At 41.0% G+C, this 20696-nt stretch overlaps 1 protein-coding gene across 5 annotated transcripts in view; it reads right to left on the reverse strand.

The window, feature by feature from the left end:
- ELMO1 (engulfment and cell motility 1) overlaps positions 1–20696 on the reverse strand; it is a 585897-nt gene that overhangs the window by 399728 nt on the left and 165473 nt on the right. The gene's annotated exons all lie outside the window — the stretch shown is intronic.

A 20696-nucleotide genomic window follows, 5' to 3' on the forward strand; every position in this document is an offset into this window, starting at 1 on the left:
ACTCCTCCCTTTCCCCTATGGTAACCATAAGTTTGCTTTTGGTGTCTGTGAGTCTATCTCTGTTCTGTTTCTTTCTATCATCATGGACAGCATACCATACAGAGGAAGTGAATATGAACCCAGAGAATAGATACATGGGACACAAGGATAGTAATCAAAACAAGCAAGTTTAAAAGATTATTAAAAGGAGTATTATCCAGCAAAATCATTCCTACATACATACCCAAGAGAACCAAAACTACATAACCATACAAAAACTTGTACCTGAATATTCAGAGAAATTTTATTCATAACGACCAAGGTATAAACAACCCAAATATCCATCAGCAGATGACTGGATAAACAAAACATGGTAAATCCATTCAATGGAATATTACTAAGCCATTAAAAGAAACAAAGTATTGATTCATGCTACCACACGATCTTGAAAACATTAAGTGAAAGAATTGAGATGCAAAAGCTATGTATTTTATGATTCCATTTGTCAAAAGAGGTCCATCCATAGACACAAGGAAGCAGACTAATGGTTTCAAAGGGCTGATGGAGGAGGATTTGGGAGTGAGTGTTAACCGGCACAGGAATTTTTTTTCAGGGGTGATGAAAATGCTCTAAAATTGATGGTGGTGATGATTTTAGAAATCTGTGAATATAGTGAAATCCAACAAATTGAAGAATTAAAAGCCAGTGAGTTAAAGAGCCTCTTGATGAAGATGAAAGAAGAGAGTGAAAAAGCTGGCTTAAAACTCAGCATTCAAACAACAAAGATCATGGCATCCGGTCTCATCACTTTATGGCATAGATGGGGAAACAATGGAAACAGTGAGAGACTATCTTCTTGGGCTTCAAAATCACTGCAAATGGTGACTGCAGCCATGAAATTAAAAGACACTTGCTCCTTGGAAGAAAAACAATGACAAACCTAGACAGCATATTAAAAAGCAGATATATTACTTTGCTTACAAAGGTCCATATAGTCAAGGCTATGGTTTTTCCAGTAGTCATGTAGGGATGTGAAAGCTGGACAATAAAAATGGCTGAGCACCGAAGAATTGATGTCTTTGAGCTACGGTGCTGGAGAAGACTCTGGAGAGTCCCTTGGAGAGCAAAGAGATCAAACCAGTCAATCCTAAAGGAAATCAACCTTGAATATTCATTGGAAGGACTGATAATGAAGCTCCAATACTTAGGACACCTGATATAAAAAGCTGACTCACTGGAAAAGACCCTGATGCTGGGAAAGATTGAAGGCAGGAGGACAAGGGGACGACAGAGGATGAGACGGTTGGATGGCATCACCCACTCGATGGACATGAGTTTGAGCAAGCTCTGGAAGATGGTGAAGGACAGGGAAGCCTCGTGTGCTGTAGTCCATGGGGTTGCAAAGAGTTGGACATGACTGAGCAACTGAACAACAACAGCAACAAACTGAACACTTTAACAGGTGAATTTTTGGTCTGTGAATTATCTCAATAAAGTTGTTCTCTTTTTTGGGAAAAAAAAAGTTAAGAAGGAATCTGGTTTCTGGTTTCTTAACATTTGCTGGTTTCTATTGAACGTTGCCTTGAAGTTAAGAACAAACAGCATATATGAGCAGATTCCAAATTGGTCCATCTCCACTCAGCAAGTATATTGGAAGTGAGTGTTGTGAAGCTTTCACTTAGCATCTTTGGCATGCAAAGGAGAATTTCACTGGCAGTTTCCTCTTCTGCCACCAGAGTACGCACCATGCTCAGCTTTCAGGAGTTGACCTTCTGGGAGTCACACCACCACATCCCCCACCCCGGAGCACTGAGCCAGGAGGTTAATAAAGTGCCTTGTGGGTCAATCTCCTGCACCATTTCTGACAAGCCACAAGCTAGAATTTGCTCAGGATGCAGCAGGCACATTGGAGTAGTAGGAAATTTCTCAGAATGAGATGCCATAAACACAGAATACTCACTCTCGCCCTCAGCCAATTCTGATGACTTATTGGAAAATGAATTTTCTAGAACAATTATCTGAAAGCGAGCAGGCCTCAGGCCAGTACTTTCTCCCAAAGAAATCCTAATCTGAACGTTTTACACTGAGTTCAGCAGGCCTGAAAGCTCCACACTGCTAGATCCAAACTTTCCTTGGGCAATTTCAGCCCAATTTAGAGCATCCCCAGCCAGACACCCTGGGCCACCTCTTGAGAGAGCAAGGTCTTCATTACCGGAAGTGTGTAGGCAAGGGCTGGATGACCACTGGGCAGCCCAGTTCAGTTATAAGATGGTGAAATGAATTTCAGTATTTTTTTTAAAAATCTTTCAACTCTAAAATTCTATGCCTCTAAGAGAAATGGAGAGGAAAACCAAAAATACTCATTATAGAATATTAAGGAAGCCAAATAGATAGCTATGTCTTTCCTGCTCAGGTTTTATATGAATCAAGAAATAAAGGAGTCAGAAGGTGAAAACCTAAAATATCTCCTTTATTAGTGATTATGGAACACAGGGCTGAGAATGATAACCAGCAGACAGCTAACGAAACCCTCAGATTAGCATACCTGTTGAGGTTAAGACCCAAGTCGGGTTCCTTCCCAAGAGGAAAAGGGGGCCTAGTTTATTCTTCCCAAGTAACAAATCAAGCAGGAAAAGAGGGTATAAAGAGGCCTGCAGGGTTTAGCAATAATCTCTCCTCGTGAAAATTAGTAGTGGTGATGAAGCATTCCTAATAAAAGCGGTAAATTAACATTTATTGAAAGGCACTGTGGTGAGGGATTTGGGGTTTTGTTGGAATGGTTATTTAACCATCATAATTATCTTATGTTCACTTTAAAGATAAGAAACCAAAGCTGCCAAGAGGATAAGTTATTTGCCCAACATCAAGGAGGGGGAGGGGGGGACTCAAACCCCTCAGGGTGGGGGCAGATGACATCAGAGGCTGTGCTCCCTCTGGAAAAGGTAAACAACTTAGACCTTGCATTCCTCATTAGAGGGGCGAGCTCATCATCTGATTGCCATATATGAGAGCAAAGAAGTAAGTGCGGTATTAACAAACGCTCTGCAGATTCCCAGGTGCTCTCCAGGATGTCCTGGACATGAGGCACTGGGTGGAATTATGGCTGGGGTGACCTCAAGCAATTGACCTCCATGTTGACTCCTTCCACACAGACTCCTGACTTTCTGGGATCCAAGAATGAGTACTCTGAAGAAAGAGTCTTGAGGGTTGTTTATTTAAAACAAAAGCAGTGTCAAAACCACTGACAGGCAGGGCTGGGTTCAAATTCCATCTGACTCACACCACCTTGTAAGCTCAGTGCAAGCTATTCAACCACTCCAATCTAAAATGGGAAGAACAAGTCATTGCTTAGAGAATGCAGCAAGAACCAGATGTGACGTATGAGCTGTGCCTGGCCTAGAATTCTTTCAAAATGGGATTGTTACATTGAGAGCAGCACGCATCCCTTCTCAATCGGCAGCTGATTTGCTTTCTGTCTCTTCCTTATACCCAAAATACATTTTTTAATCAGTGTTTAGTATTTTGGAACAATAGATAAACAACAACAGCAAAAAATAGAAAAGCCACAAATATATGCATTAAAAACTTTAAGGTCCCAACAGAAGGGTAGATCAAACTCAAAGAAAGAGCCAATGGTAGACATCTGCTTCGGAGACTTTTCCATCAAGAAAATCCCCTGGATGCCACCTCTCGTGCCACTGACTGATGATGACGCCTTTTGCTCTCCAAGGAAGTCGAACTTGGGATGTAAACACGGGAAAAGGCTTGGACTTATTCTTATTTCATAAGTCTCATCCAGACAGTGTAGGGCATCACTGATGAGTTGGGTTTCCGGCTAGGATAGTCTGAACTAGATCCACATCTCACTTCTTACCTGGGGAATCTGGTACAAGTGACATAGCTACCCTCTGTGTCAGCTTGTTCGTGTGTAAAATAAGGATAGCACCCGTCTCCTAAGGCTGTTCTGAGGATTAACTGAAATAATCCATTTAAAGTGCTTAGGACAGAGAATGGCACCTTGCAAACGCTCATGAAAAAAGTTAGCTGCTTATTATTAAGTGCAAAAATAACATCCGAAAAGCACATTGCTGCATATGCTTACTTGTTTTGAGCCAGTCTCTATATGTAATCCAGCCAGTAAAAATAACAGTGCCGTCTAGGTGATCTTGAGTCTCAGACTTCAGGAAGTCAGCAGCACATATCCAGCGGGATAACAAATGCTATCAACCATTCACCTATTCCATCAGCAGATCAGCACGGCTGAGGGGAGGTCTGGCACACAGCATGCTCCACATTAAAGGCTGAGGACCTGGCACCCATTCTTTTATCATACTCTCGGGCCTCTACATCTGTTTCAGAAGGGACTTCTTTGATGCAGTCCTCCAAGCATCCAGCAAGCGGTGTGTGTGTGTGTGTGTGATTTTACTTATCCTGCCCATTGCCTGCCTCCCTCTACCTCCTGTCCATTCCCTCCAGCTTACCCTGACCAATTCACCTCCATCCGCTGATACTCTGCCCCAGCTGGCATGGATCCATTCTTCCTTAGTGAAGTGAGTAATACTCTAGCCAGCTTTGTCTGATCAACAGGTTATGTCAGTGACCTTTGGTAAGCAGATTTCAACAGGATCAATCCAGCAGCATTCAATAGAGGCACTTTTCTCAGGCCAGACAAGGAACATCATTAAATGACTTATAAAAGCATGTGTGTGTACGTGACGGGAGTACTTCCCTGATGGTTCAGGGATTAAGGGGGAAAAAAAAAAAAAGACTTTGCACTTCCAATGCAGGGGTTACAAGTTTGATCTCTTATTGGGGAACTAAGATCCCACATGCTTTGTGGTATGGCCAAAGAAAAAAATTAAATTTTAAATTTTAAAAAATATATAAAATTTTAAAAAGATATGCACTTTAAAGAAAAGCATGTGGGGGAAGGAACAGCAACAACAAAAAAAAGTGAACTCCCTCCCTCCAAACAGAGAGGGGGATTCTGCAAAACTAAAGAATGTATTCATCAACTCACAGAGCCAAGAAACTGTCCCATGCCCCTCTCTGGGAAATCAGTCTTTAATCCCTGATTCTCATGGGATCTTCATACCACTGGCTTGAGAATCACCCTGAGTATTAAAATGCAGATTTCTGGGACTCCCCAGCCCACCAAGCACACACTCAGGGGCCTCAGCGGCTACATTTTCACTATGCTTGCAAATAATTCTGATGCACAGTAAAGTTTAGAATCATCCTGGTCTAATTCATAAGACCATGCAGCACATTTAGAGTCAGTGTTTGGAATTTCAAGGTAATAAAGTAAGGCAAACAAGACTAATGGCAGCTCCTTAAAAATGAAGAAGAGAGCAGCAGAAAGAACATTTCTGCAGAGAATGTCCTAAAGTAACAGCACACAATGTACGGGAAGAATGACAAGGGCCCAGTGAAAGCCGCTAAACCCCACTGTCACAGCTCCTGCCACCCAGCAGTGGCAGACTGTACTAGCCCCTGACATTCACAAGCATCTCCATAGGATGTCTTTGTGCTTCTTCACGGAACCAGCTCAGTGACTCGGCCTCTGTGTGGATCGGATAATAAGATTCCTCAGGAAAATGTCACTGTTGTCATATTTTGCCTTCTGAAATTTGTTTATCTCAGTAGGCCAACTTTCTATGTAGCCAGGCAATATTAAGAATTATTCCCTGGTCAAAAATTCCAAATTCTACCCCCTTCCTGTGACTGAGAAAGGAAAGCAGGAGGTCAGAGGGGGAGGGGGCACTCACGACCAGACCCCGCAAGTCCAGGCAGCTCCAGGACCTTTTCTCTGGTTCTGCCTTTGTCTGTCACTGTCTCTCTCCCCTGATGTGATGGGGTCCTTACTTTGGAAATAATACTAGGAAATAACGCTGTTCTTTGTATCCATTACTCAGTCATCACAGAGGCTGATTTTTCACTGTAAACCTGATCCTTTCTATCCTTTATGCGTCCATTTGCATGATCTTCAAATCTTTGGGCTGAGGGAAATAACTGAGGACCACATATGACATGCCGGTTGCTAGGTTACAGAGCAATGCCTCTAGACAGAGGACTACAGGTCTAACATTTGAGGAGGAGTATAGAAATACCCTAAAATAAACCTGAACCCCCAAAGGCCAGGAGAAAAAGGCTGAGAGGTGTGGTGGGGAAAAAGAATAAGAAAGAAAGGGTGGCAAACTCTTCTAAAAGCACATTTCACATAACTAATATTGCAGACTTCCCTGGGGTCCTTACCATCAAGGACCATGTTCCTTCCCAGCCCCACGCCCCAGCTCCATATAGCTTGAGCAATTCATCATCATCCGTGGACGGAAGGATCTGGATGTGACTTCTTTCCACTCTTTTTTCATGCCACTAACTAGATTCTATTCTCAGTTATTGTCTTTCTTTAGTCAATTTATTTTTCATAACACCCATGTACCATTCACACAATTCCCCAAAGCGAGAGAAGATAGACAAGACAGGTGATAAGGAATATTTAGCTAATTACCTATCTGTCCTATGTAAACACAGACCATGATAGGGGAGGGCCTGTTCCATCAGAACGCTTTGTTCTCTTTCTACCTGTAATAAGATCTGGGTAAAAGGAATGGAGAAAAGCTGGTAGACAGTCCTCAGGAGCCCAGGGAATCTATGGGATGTAGTGATCCCAGGGGAGAGCCAGAGGAGAATGCCTGTCCCCCTTTTCGTTTTCATCAACTGCTTGTAGGAGACAAAGAACAATGTTTTCTGGAAAAGAGCATGCTTATCTTAAAGGAACAGGCACTATTAGATTTCACTGCTGCTTGGAAAGAGGCACCTTTTAGAAAGCCAGGGAAGATGCTTGCTTTCTCAGCCAATTTCATATGGCAAGAGTGAGACACATCTACCTTTGCCGGTCCTAGGTCCGGGCCCTAGGACCAAAAACTCAGGGTAGAACCCAATCCATGTCTCTGTCCCTCTAACATCCTAGAGAAAAAACTGACTGAGTCCAATCTGTTAAGAAATAATAAAAGGTCACTATGTAGATAGCATATTCAAAAGCAGAGACATTACTTTGCCAACAAAGGTCCGTCTAGTCAAGGCTATGGTTTTTCCAGTAGTCATGTACGGATGTGAGAGCTGGACTGTGTAGAAAGAAGAGAGATGAAGAATTGATGCTTTTGAACTGTGGTGTTGGAGAAGACTCTTGAGAGTCCCCTGGACTGCAAGGAGATCCACCAGTCCATTGTAAAGGAGATCAGCCCAGGATGTTCTTTGGAAGGACTGATGCTAAAGCTGAAATTCCAGTACTTTGGCCACCTCATGAGAAAAGTTGACTCACTGGAAAAGACTCTGATGCTGGGAGGGATTGGGGGCAGGAGGAGAAGGGGATGACAGAGGATGAGATGGCTGGATGGCATCACCGACTCGATGGACATGAGTTTGTGTGAACTCCGGGAGGCCTTGCATGCTTCAATTCATGGGGTTGCAAAGAGTCGGACATGACTGAGCGACTGAACTGAACTGAACTGAACTGATGTAGATGGTGAATCAACCTTGAAGTCAGAGTAGTCAGTTCCCTTGAGCACAGAAGGTGACAGGGATAATTTTGGTAATACAGACAAGTGGGGTAAGCACTAGCAACATCTCAATACAATAAACAAAGAGAAAACATTTAAGGCTTTTGAACATTATGACGGAGGGAATGTTTCAGAGAAATAAATCTGTCAGCAGCAGAGAATTAGAATGGAGAGTAAGTTAAAGAGATTGGGCAAGGTGGTGGAGGGTTGCAGCAATACACAGCTGCTTCCATCTCTGCAAGGCTTGGCATTCACTATATTAGACCCCGGATTCCAACCACAAGACTCCTGGCTGGGAGCATCTCCTGTCTCCAAGTTAACAATCCAACAGAGAGACCCAAGAACTGAAAAACTAGTAATAAGCTCTGTGACAAAAATCTGTGCCTTTCTTCCTACACATGACTTGCAGGACAATGAACAAAGACACATTTTTCATGGGTGATTTCATAATGTTTAGCAAAAGCCTTAAAAATCAAAATCAAATTCTATGAAGTTTTTTCCTTTGGAAACACCAGAAAGGCAAACATTTTATGAAAGCTGTCCACCGAGGCATCATTTATAACAGAGAGAAAACAACTAAAAGCAAGCCCAGATACTTTAGTTATTCATTTACTGTCTCTTAACCCGAAATCCAACATTCTTGGCCCAACTGCATATTGGAGCTGGGCCCTGCAACCATTTCCCTTTTGCCATCTAGGAGAATGTTAAACTTCACCAACAGAGAGCACTGGAATGATCCTGCCCGGTCATCAAAAGGTGGTTCTCTTTTATCATTGTTATTATCATCACCATTATTATTACTATTATACAAAGAAGTCCACAGGCCTCATCCACCCTCAACCCTTCCCCTAAAATAACTTGTGACGGTCTATCTACTTTTTGGAACCCTATTCTAAAACAACCTGGGATTCTGTAAGGACAAATATTTTCTGATTCAGGTGAGTCAGTGACAATTCTCACCAGGCATTTTTTTTTTTTTTTTTTGCTGTGCTGGGTCCTCACTGCTGTGAGTGGGATCGTTCTCTAGTTGTGCAGAGTAGGGGCTACTCTGAAGTTGCAATGCACGGGCTTCTCATTGCAGTGAATTCTCTTGTTGTGAAACACAGGATCTAGGCACATGGGCTTCAGTAGCTGTGGCTTGCAGGCCCTACAGCGAACACGTTCCAGTAGTCGTGACACACCGGCTTAGTTGCTCCGTGGTATGTGGATTCCTCCTGAACCAGGGATCAAACCTCTGTCCCCTTCATTGGCAGGTATGGAGTCTTATCCACAGCGCCACCAGGGAAGTCCTCTCCAGGCAACTTTTAACAACCTTGTGGCTTTTGTCTTTAAAAGCTCCTGACTCTCTTCCTTGGAATATTCTTTTGTGTTTACCCCAAACCTGTGTCTTCTGAATTGCAAATCTTAAGACCCCCCAAAAACTCTTTTCTAATATGCAGCCTCCTGCATTATTTTTAAGTTAGCACATAAAAAATGTAGGTTGCATAATAGTATTGCACTATGAATCCAAATTGATGGAATATATTACGTGTGTATAAACTGGTAAAATGCTGATGTCCAGGTAGATCCAGTAACAACTGGGCAACAATGCTTTTTACTTACAACATATGAAAAAAAGGAAAAGAAATTTTTTAAAATGGCTGATATTGTGAGTATTTGCCCACCCCAGCTAATGAACATTGGTTATGTTTCTAGGGGAGAAAGCAATCTCCATGGTTTTGGACAGAAAGATTTGCACAAGCTAGGGTAAACCACATAGATCAGGCCTCCCCTATGGTCCCTTTTTTCTATCTATTTGAGATAGAGATTTCATTGCCAGCCCCTCCTGCTATCAATTTTAACATAACCCCCAATCAGATGGCATGTGTAAATGTTTAAACCTGGATTGTGAAGGGCAAATCTCAGTGGTCTCAGAAATCCACAAAGTGCTGGAGAAGAGAGCTGCACTTACAGGAAAGAAGCTTATGCTTGTAAAAAAAGAAAAGATTTTAAAGGGCCATTCCAGTGGCATTGACAAGCATCACTAAGGATGCTGCTTGTTTTTCTTTGGTCACGTAAGTCATGTCTGACTCTTTTGTGACCCCATGGACTGTAGCCTTAGGCTCCTCTGTCCATGCAATTTCCCAGGCAAGAATACTGGAGTGGGTTGCCATTTCCTTCTCCAGGGGATCTTCCCGACCCAGGGTTCAAACCCCCATTTCCTGCACTGGCAGGCAGATTCTTTACCACTGAGCCACCAGGGAAGCCCAGGAATGCTGCTACAGCTAGGAAAATACAGACGCTATGGCCTACTCTAGGCAAAGCCAATGCAGACAACAGACTACGGAGTGAGAACGAGACGCAAACCTTTATGATGGAGAGGAGAGCTACTGAATAAAATGGGATGGAAACACCAGAAAAGGAAGAGTAACTGAGCTTGCTGCTGGTTTCAAAGAGACAGTGTGGTGTCTGGCATCTCGAACACAACCTGCTGTGATGTGAGCCACCCTAACACTGGTATCAGATGGGACTGATCCAAACCTCGGCATCACTACTGACAGCTTTGTCACCTGGGCATTTGGCATAGAGCCTGGCACATAGCAGGTGCTCAGTGAACATCCGGTCAATTAATACATGGGCATGACAGCTCCTCCGAGCCCACCTCACTGCTATAAGGAAGATCGTCACACCTAGACCGTATGGTGTTGTCATGGGATAAAATTAGACAGTGCTAATAAAGGCTCTGCCTGGCACTGGGTAAGGACTCGATACATCATTCACAAAGAAGAGGCAGCTTGGGTACTGGGTACTGGAAATACGAAAAATCTGTCAGATCAAGAAGCGGGAACAGAAGCTCAGGCAGAGTAAATGCAGTTCAGGCCATTAGGTTCCCCTGCCTGAGATCCTGTAAGGCAGAGATTTAAAGAATCTCTTTTCTTTTTGCCCCCTTTCATGGATGTTTTGGAAGTCTAGTGAAACCTACAGATCACTTCTACAAATAACACTTTTAAATGCATAAAATAAAATACAGAAGCTTGCAAAGAAACCAATAGTTATCCAAGTTTTTGAACTGTATCATAGTAATACATATGCTACTTTTTCAGTATCAGTTCAGTTCAGTCGCTCAGTCATGTCCAACTCTTTGTGACCCCATGAACCACAGCACGCCAGGCCTCCCTGTCCATCACCAACTCCCAGAGTCCACCCAAACCCATGTACATCGAGTCGATGATGCCATCCAACCATCTCATCCTCTGTCGTCCCTTTCTCCTCCTGCCCTCTTTTTCATCAGCAAACTTTTTCCATCAAGAGCCAGTTACTGAGAGGGAGGAGCCAAGATGGCGGAGGAGTAGGACGGGGAGAACACTTTCTCCCCCACAAATTCATCAAAAGAGCATTTAAACGTCGGTAAATTCCACAAAACAACTTCAGAATGCCAGCAGAGGACATCAGGCACCCAGAAAAGCAACCCAATTCTTCGAAAGGAGGTAGGAAAAAATATAAAAGACAAAAAAAGAGACAAAAGAGGGAGGGACGGAGTTTCGTCCCGGGAAGGGAGTCTTAAAAAGAGAGAAGTTTCCAAACACCAGGAAACCTTCTCACTGCCGAATCTGTGCCGAGCTTTGGAAGCACAGAGGGCAACTTAACAGGGAGAAAAAATAAATAAACAAGTAAAACTCGCAGATTGCGAGCCCTAAGGTAACTCCCCCAGCGGAGAAGCAGCGCAGACGCCTGCACACGCCATTGTCAAGCAGGGGCTGGGTAGGGAGGCGCGGCGCGGGCTGCATCGCTGAGAGTAAGAATCTGGCCTGAATACCCTGAGCGCTATCTGAGCGAAATAATTTGGGCTAGCAAACCAGACTGTGGGATATCTACCACGTGAAAAGCCAGCCCCAACCTAAGACACCGCCAGGCCCGCGCACGGAACAAAGGACTGAACAGAGATAGCCGGCTGCAGACCTTCCCCCTCCAGTGACAGGCAGCCAGAGCCGGAAGAGGGCAATCGCAGCCCCAGAGAGACATTATCTATAAAACTGTAAGAAGGCTTCTTTGCTAAATAAAACTTCTTGGGGGTCTGGACGGTCAACATCTGCCTGAGAAGGTGTGCCGGTTTTACACCCAGATAACCGAGTGGCGGGGAGGCGATAAGTTGCAGCATTGGCGCTTGCCAAATACCTCATCACCTGAGCTGCTCGGACCTGGGAAGAGCACAAAATGCAGGCCCAACTGAGTCTGCGCCTCTGAGGACTACCCGAGTGCCTGAACCTGAGCGGCTTGGACCTGGGAGGTACATGCAGCCTAGGGCCGGCCTCGGATGGTTCCCGGTGGAGCAACCTAGAGCCTGAGCAGTGTGGGCAGGGAGGCTACACGCGCTGTGAGCGGGGGCAGACCCAGTTTGGCTGAGGCACTTCGAGCGCACGCCAGTGTTATTTGTTTGCAGGGTCCCTCCCTCCCTCCCCGCAGCGCGACTGAACAAGTGAGCCTAAAAAAAAAAAAAAAAAAAAAGTATCCTCCACCGTCCCCTTTGTTTCAGGGCGGAAACCAGACACTGAAGAGACCAGCAAACAGAAAAAGTTATAACAGAGGGAAACGCCTCGGAGATTAAAACCCTGTGGTTACTATGGACTACATAGGAAGGGGCCTATAGATCTTGAGAAATATAAGTCGGACCAAGGAACTAGCCAAAAATGAACTGAACCCACAATACTCACAACAAAACCAGAGAAAGTCCTAGATATATTTTTACTATTTTTACGATCATTCTTTCTTTTTTTTTTTAATTAAAAAAAAAAAATTTAAGTCCTCTATTGTTCCTTTAATTTTCACTTTTATAACCTATTACTTTGCAAAAAAAAAAAGACCCTATTTTTTTCTTCTTCAGCAAACTTCATATATATATATTTTATAATTTTTTGACCTTGTTTTTTTTTTTCTTTTTCTTCTTTTCTTTAACATTGTATTTTTGAAATTCCAAACTCTACTCTAGATTTTTAATTTTAGCTTTTTGGTATACGTTATCAATTTTGTACCTATAGTCTTTTTTAAAATTTCTGTGACTTTTTTTTTTCTCTGTTTCTTTCTCTTCTTCTTTTATATAACATTGTATATCTGAAATTCCAAACTCTACTCTAGATTTTTAATATATGCTTTTTGGTATTTGATATCAATTTTGTACCTATATTTTCTTTATAATTTTTGCGACATTGTTTTTGTTTGTTTGTTTTCTCTCTTTATTTTTCTTCTTCCTTTTTTTTAACATTGTATTTTTGAAATTCCAAACTCTAATCTAGATTTTTAATTTTTGCTTTTTGGTATTAGTTATCGATTTTGTACCTGTATTTTCTTTATAACTTTCACGACCTTATTTGTTTTTCTTTGTCCGTTTTTCTCTCTTTCTTTTCTTCCTTCTTTTCTTTAACATCATATTTTTGAAATTCCAAACTCTACTCTAGATTTTTAATTTTTGCTTCTATGTATTTGTTACCAATTTTGTACCTTTAAGAACCCAATCTTCAGGACCCATTTTTCACTAGGGAGCGAGATTACTGGCTTGACTGCTCTCTCTCCCTTTGGACTCTCCTTTTTCTCCACCAGGTCACCTGTGTCTCCTCCCTAACCCCTCTCTACTCTACCCAACTCTGTGAATTTCTGTGTGTTCCAGACGGTGGAGAACACTTAGGGAACTGATTATTGGCTGGATCTGTCTCCCTCCTTTTCATTCCCCCCTTTTATCCTTCTGGCCACCTCTGTCTCCTTCCTCCTTCTTCTCTTCTCTGTATAACTCCATGAACATCTCTGAGTGGTCCAGTTGTGGAGTGCACATAAGGAAGTGACTACTGGCTACCCCACTCTCTCCACTATTGATTCCACCTCATCTCATTTGGGTCACCGCTAACTCCCTCCTCCCTCTTCTCTTCTCCATGTAACGCTGTGAACCTCTCTGAGTGACCCTCACAGTAGAGAAACTTTTCATCTTTAATGTAGGTGTTTTATCAATGGTGCTGTATAGAAGGAGAAGTTTTGAAACTACTGTAAAAATAAGACCGATAACTGGAAGCAGGAGGCTTAAGTCCAAACCCTGACTCCAGGGAACTCCTGACTCCAAGGAATATTAATTGACAGGAGCTCATCAAACGCCTCCATACCGACACTGAAACCAAGCACCACACAAGGGCCAACAAGTTCCAGGGCAAGACATACCAAGCAAATTCTCCAGCAACAAAGGAACACAGCCCTGAGCTTCAAGATACAAGCTGCCCAAAGTCACCCCAAAACCACAGACATCTCATAACTCATTACTGGACATTTCATTGCACTCCAGAGAGAAGAAATACAGCTCCACTCACCAGAACACCGACACAAGCTTCCCTAACCAGGAAACCTTGACAAGCCACCTGTACAAACCCACACACAGCGAGGAAACACCACAATAAAGAGAACTCCACAAACGGCCAGAATACAGAAAGGACACCCCAAACTCAGCAGTTTAAACAAGATGAAGAGACAGAGGAATACCCAGCAGATAAAGGAACAGGATAAATGCCCACCAAACCAAACAAAAGAGGAAGAGATAGGGAATCTACCTGATAAAGAATTCCGAATAATGATAGTGAAATTGATCCAAAATCTTGAAATTAAAATGGAATCACAGATAAATAGCCTGGAGACAAGGATTAAGAAGATGCAAGAAAGGTTTAACAAGGACCTAGAAGAAATAAAAAAGAGTCAATATATAATGAATAATGCAATAAATGAAATTAAAAACACTCTGGAGGCAACAAATAGTAGAATAACAGAGGCAGAAGATAGGATTAGTGAATTAGAAGATAGAATGGCAGAAATAAATGAATCAGAGAAGATAAAAGAAAAACGAATTAAAAGAAATGAGGACAATCTCGGAGACCTCCAGGACAATATTAAACGCTACAACATTCGAATCATAGGGGTTCCAGAAGAAGAAGACAAAAAGAAAGACCATGAGAAAATACTTGAGGAGATAATAGTTGAAAACTTCCCTAAAATGGGGAAGGAAATAATCACCCAGGTCCAAGAAACCCAGAGAGTTCCAAACAGTATAAACCCAAGGCGAAACACCCCAAGACACATACTAATCAAATTAACAAAGAACAAATATTAAAAGCAGCAAGGGAAAAACAACAAATAACACACAAGGGAATTCCCATAAGGATAACAGCTGATCTTTGAAGAGAAACTCTTCAAGCCAGGAGGGAATGGCAAGACATACTTAAAATGATGAAAGAAAATAACCTACAGCCCAGATTATTGTACCCAGCAAGGATCTCATTCAAGTATGAAGGAGAAATCAAAAGCTTTTCAGACAAGCAAAAGCTGAGAGAATTCTGGACCACCAAACCAGCTCTCCAACAAATACTAAAGGATATTCTCTAGACAGGAAACACAAAAATGGTGTATAAATTCAAACCCAAAACAATAAAGTAAATGGCAGCGGGATCATACTTATTAGTAATTACCTTAAACGTAAATGGGTTGAATGCCCCAACCAAAAGACAAAGACTCGCTGAATGGATACAAAAACAAGACCCCTACATATGTTGTCTACAAGAGACCCACCTCAAAACAGGGGACACATACAGACTGAAAGTGAAGGGCTGGAAAAAGATTTTCCATGCAAATAGGGATCAAAAGAAAGCAGGAGTAGCAATACTCATATCAGATAAAATAGACTTTAAAACAAAGGCTGTGAAAAGAGACAAAGAAGGTCACTACATAATGATCAAAGGATCAATCCAAGAAGAAGATATAACAATTATAAATATATATGCACCCAACACGGGAGCACCGCAGTATGTAAGACAAACGCTAACAAGTATGAAAGGAGACATTAACAATAACACAATAATAGTGGGAGACTTTAATACCCCACTCACACCTATGGATAGATCAACTAAACAGAAAATTAACAAGGAAACACAAACTTTAAACGATACAATAGACCAGTTAGACCTAATTGATATCTATAGGACATTTCGTACCAAAACAATGAATTTCACCTTTTTCTCAAGTGCACATGGAACCTTCTCCAGGATAGATCACATCCTGGGCCATAAAGGTAGCCTTAGTAAATTCAAAAAAATAGAAATCATTCCAAGCATCTTTTCTGACGACAATGCAGTAAGATCAGATCTCAACTACAGGAGAAAAACTATTAAAAATTCCAACATATGGAGGCTGAACAACACACTGCTGAATAACCAACAAATCACAGAAGAAATCAAGGAAGAAATCAAAATTTGCATAGAAACGAATGAAAATGAAAACACAACAACCCAAAACCTGTGGGACACGGTAAAAGCAGTCCTAAGGGGAAAGTTCATAGCAATACAGGCACACCTCAAGAAACAAGAAAAAAGTCAAATAAATAACCTAACTCTACACCTAAAGCAACTAGAAAAGGAAGAAATGAAGAACCCCAGGGTTAGTAGAAGGAAAGAAATCTTAAAAATTACAGCAGAAATAAATGCAAAAGAAACAAAAGAGACCATAGCAAAAATCAACAAAACCAAAAGCTGGTTCTTTGAAAGGATAAATAAAATTGACAAACCATTAGCCAGACTCATCAACAAACAAAGGGAGAAAAATCAAATCAATAAAATTAGAAATGAAAATGGAGAGATCACAACAGACAACACAGAAATACAAAGGATCATAAGAGACTACTATCAACAATTATATGCCAATAAAATGGACAACGTGGAAGAAATGGACAAATTCTTAGAAAAGTACAACTTTCCAAAACTCGACCAGGAAGAAATAGAAAATCTTAACAGACCCATCACAAGCACGGAAATTGAAACTGTAATCAAAAATCTTCCAGCAAACAAAAGCCCCGGTCCAGACGGCTTCATAGCTGAATTCTACCAAAAATTTAGAGAAGAGCTAACACCTATCCTGCTCAAACTCTTCCAGAAAATTGCAGAGGAAGGTAAACTTCCAAACTCATTCTATGAGGCCACCATCACCCTAATACCAAAACCTGACAGAGATGCCACAAAAAAAGAAAACTACAGGCCAATATCACTGATGAACATAGATGCAAAAATCCTTAACAAAATTCTAGCAATCAGAATCCAACAACACATTAAAAACATCATACACCATGACCAAGTGGGCTTTATCCCAGGGATGCAAGGATTCTACAATATCCACAAATCAATCAATGTAATACACCACATTAACAAATTGAAAAATAAAAACCATATGATTATCTCAATAGATGCAGAGAAAGCCTTTGACAAAATTCAACACCCATTTATGATAAAAACTCTCCAGAAAGCAGGAATAGAAGGAACATACCTCAACATAATAAAAGCTATATATGACAAACCCACAGCAAACATTATCCTCAGTGGTGAAAAATTGAAAGCATTTCCTCTAAAGTCAGGAACAAGACAAGGGTGCCCACTTTCACCATTACTATTCAACATAGTTTTGGAAGTTTTGGTCACAGCAATCAGAGCAGAAAAAGAAATAAAAGGAATCCAAATTGGAAAAGAAGAAGTAAAACTCTCACTATTTGCAGATGACATGATCCTCTACATAGAAAACCCTAAAGACTCCACTAGAAAATTACTAGAACTAATCAATGACTATAGTAAAGTTGCAGGATATAAAATCAACACAGAAATCCCTTGCATTCCTATACACTAATAATGAGAAAACAGAAAGAGAAATTAAGGAAACAATTCCATTCACCATTGCAACGGAAAGAATAAAATACTTAGGAATATATCTACCTAAAGAAACTAAAGACCTATATATAGAAAACTATAAAACACTGGTGAAAGAAATCAAAGAGGACACTAATAGATGGAAAAATATACCATGTTCATGGATTGGAAGAATCAATATAGTGAAAATGAGTATACTACTCAAAGCAATTTATAGATTCAATGCAATCCCTATCAAGCTACCAACAGTATTCTTCACAGAGCTAGAACAAATAATTTCACAGTTTGTATCGAAATACAAAAAACCTCGAATAGCCAAAGCGATCTTGAAAAAGAAGAATGGAACTGGAGGAATATACCTACCTGACTTCAGGCTCTACTACAAAGCCACAGTTATCAAGAGAGTATGGTACTGGCACAAAGACAGAAATATAGATCAATGGAACAAAACAGAAAGCCCAGAGATAAATCCACGCACATATGGATACCTTATCTTTGACAAAGGAGGCAAGAATAGACAATGGATTAAAGACAATCTCTTTAACAAGTGGTGCTGGGAAATCTGGTCAACCACTTGTAAAAGAATGAAACTAGAACACTTTCTAACACCATACACACAAATAAACTCAAAATGGATTAAAGATCTCAACGTAAGACCAGAAACTATAAAACTCCTAGAGGAGAACATAGGCAAAACACTCTCTGACATACATCACAGCAGGATCCTCTATGACCCACCTCCCAGAATATTGGAAATAAAAGCAAAAATAAACAAAATGGGACCTAATTAACCTTAAAAGCTTCTGCACATCAAAGGAAACTAATAGCAAGGTGAAAAGACAGCCTTCAGAATGGGAGAAAATAATAGCAAATGAAGCAACTGACAAACAACTAATCTCAAAAACATACAAGCAACTCCTACAGCTCAACTCCAGAAAAATAAACGACCCAATCAAAAAATGGGGTAAAAAACTAAATAGACATTTCTCCAAAGAAGACATACAGAGGGCTAACAAACACGTGAAAAGATGCTCAACATCACTCATTATCAGAGAAATGCAAATCAAAACCACTATGAGGTACCATTTCACACCAGTCAGAATGGCTGCAACCCAAAAGTCTACAAATAATAAATGCTGGAGAGGGTGTGGAGAAAAGGGAACTCTCTTACACTGTTGGTGGGAATGCAAACTAGTACAGCCACTATGGAGAACAGTGTGGAGATTCCTTAAAAAACTGGAAATAGAATTGCCTTATGATCCAGCAATCCCACTGCTGGGCATACACACTGAGGAAACCAGAAGGGAAAGAGACACGTGTACCCCAATGTTCATCGCAGCACTGTTTATAATAACCAGGACATGGAAGCAACCTAGATGTCCATCAGCAGATGAATGGATAAGAAAGCTGTGGTACATATACACAATGGAGTATTACTCAGCCATTAAAAAGAATACATTTGAATCAGTTCTAATGAGGTGGATGAAACTGGAGTCTATTATACAGAGTGAAGTAAGCCAGAAGGAAAAACACCAATACAGTATAATAACGCATATATATGGAATTTAGAAAGATGGTAACAATAACCCTGTGTATGAGACAGCAAAAGAGACAGTGATGTATAGAACAGTCTTATGGACTCTATGGGAGAGGGAGAGGGAGAGGGTGGGAAGATTTGGGAGAATGGCATTGAAACATGTAAAATATCATGTATGAAACGAGATGCCAGTCCAGGTTCAATGCACGATACTGGATGCTTGGGGCTAGTGCACTGGGACGACCCAGAGGGATGGTATGGGGAGGGAGGAGGGAGGAAGGTTCAGGAGGGGGAACACATGTATACCTGTGGGGATTCATTTTGATATTTGGCAAAACTAATACAATTATGTAAAGTTAAAAAAAAAAAAAAAAAGAGCCAGTTACTAAGTATTTTAAGCATTGCAAGGGAAGAAATTTTCTGTTGCAACTGGGATACATAAATGAATGGGCATGGCTGTAATCCAGTAAGTTTCATTTACAAAACTAGGTGGCAACCTGGATTTTGTCCACAGGCTGTAGTTCACTGGCACCTTTATTAATGCGTAAAATAACAAGATATACTATAAGCGCTAATAACTACTATAATTTACAATTAATGCAATTATCATAAATGACATTTTGAGATCATTGCAATAATAGCAATAAATGGAAATATCTATCATTTCTACCTGTAACGCAAACACAGATATTATTTAAACTAGCATGGCTTGTTGTCTACAGTCTCATTGAAATAATGTGACTTTTTTATTGTCATACAGTTATAACTTTCTTCCTATACAAATTCATAGACCCTGGGTTAAAACAATGGCATTCTGTGTTCTTAGAACAAAATCCCAATTCCTATCATGGTTTAAAAGACTCCCGACATGGCTGTGGCCAACCTCTACCATCCTATCTGATACTCCCCCAACGCCCCAGCTCACTCTCCTATTCCCTTTTGTCACTTATCACACCAAGTTCTTCATGCTTCAAGGCTTTTGTACTGGTTGTGCCTTTTGCTGCAGTGCTATGATCTGCCTCCTTGTTATTCTTCAGGCTTGGCATGGATATCACCCCTTCAGAAAGATACTTCCTGATGCTTTACAGCAATCTTGACCACAGATGGACATCCGGGGCCTTGCAGAGAGATGCAGATTGTCCCAGAGCTGGCACAATCCCAGTGTAAAGACCCAGAACTCAGACATTAAGCTTGAGTAGCCCAAACTTGGTACCTTAGGGGAGGAGTATAAGTTTGTTTCTTGGGGCACACATAATTGGAGAAGAAGGGTCATAGGCCCCCAGTTCTGGAAACTGTGTCCACTCTCCTGCAGCCTTATTTCCTCTATATCTGTTTATTTGGAAATTTAAAACAAGTCAAGTCATATTTCTGACCCATTCTTGAACCTAAATTACATGGCTAGCCTAGCAGACTGAGCTCCATAGCCATGCCTGCCTACCACACTCTGCTCACAAATCTTTATCACATTACCTCACTTATTTCGTTTGGAGTCTTTACTTCAATCTGAAAAATAAATACCTTGTCATTAAAAAAAAAATCTCCTGTCTCCACCCACGCCCATGAGAACATATGCATCAGAGGAGTAGGCATCCTCTGATTGTATTTTAGTTTTATTCATAGTATTTTAAGTTTTATTCATAGTATTTTAAGTTTTATTCATCATCAGTGCCTAGAACAGTGCATGGTATGTAAAATGTGTTTAATACATACTTTTTACATGAATGCAGTGGCTATTTTAATCATAATAGGGCCTGAAGCAATAGTCAGAATATATCTGTAAACTAAAACTAACTGCCCACTTTTCTCTTCAAAGATAGAGATACTGTCCCTTTCTTCCTCCCACAATGCAAATAAATCTAAGCCCATCTTTCTTTCCTTGCCCTATTTTACAAACTGCAGTCAATCTACGGCTATTTATTTCATGCCTAC

Source organism: Bos grunniens, chromosome 4 (assembly GCF_055505025.1).
Source record: "Bos grunniens cultivar Pamir isolate PY7600 chromosome 4, Bosgru_T2T1.0, whole genome shotgun sequence".
Lineage (NCBI taxonomy): Eukaryota > Metazoa > Chordata > Mammalia > Artiodactyla > Bovidae > Bos > Bos grunniens.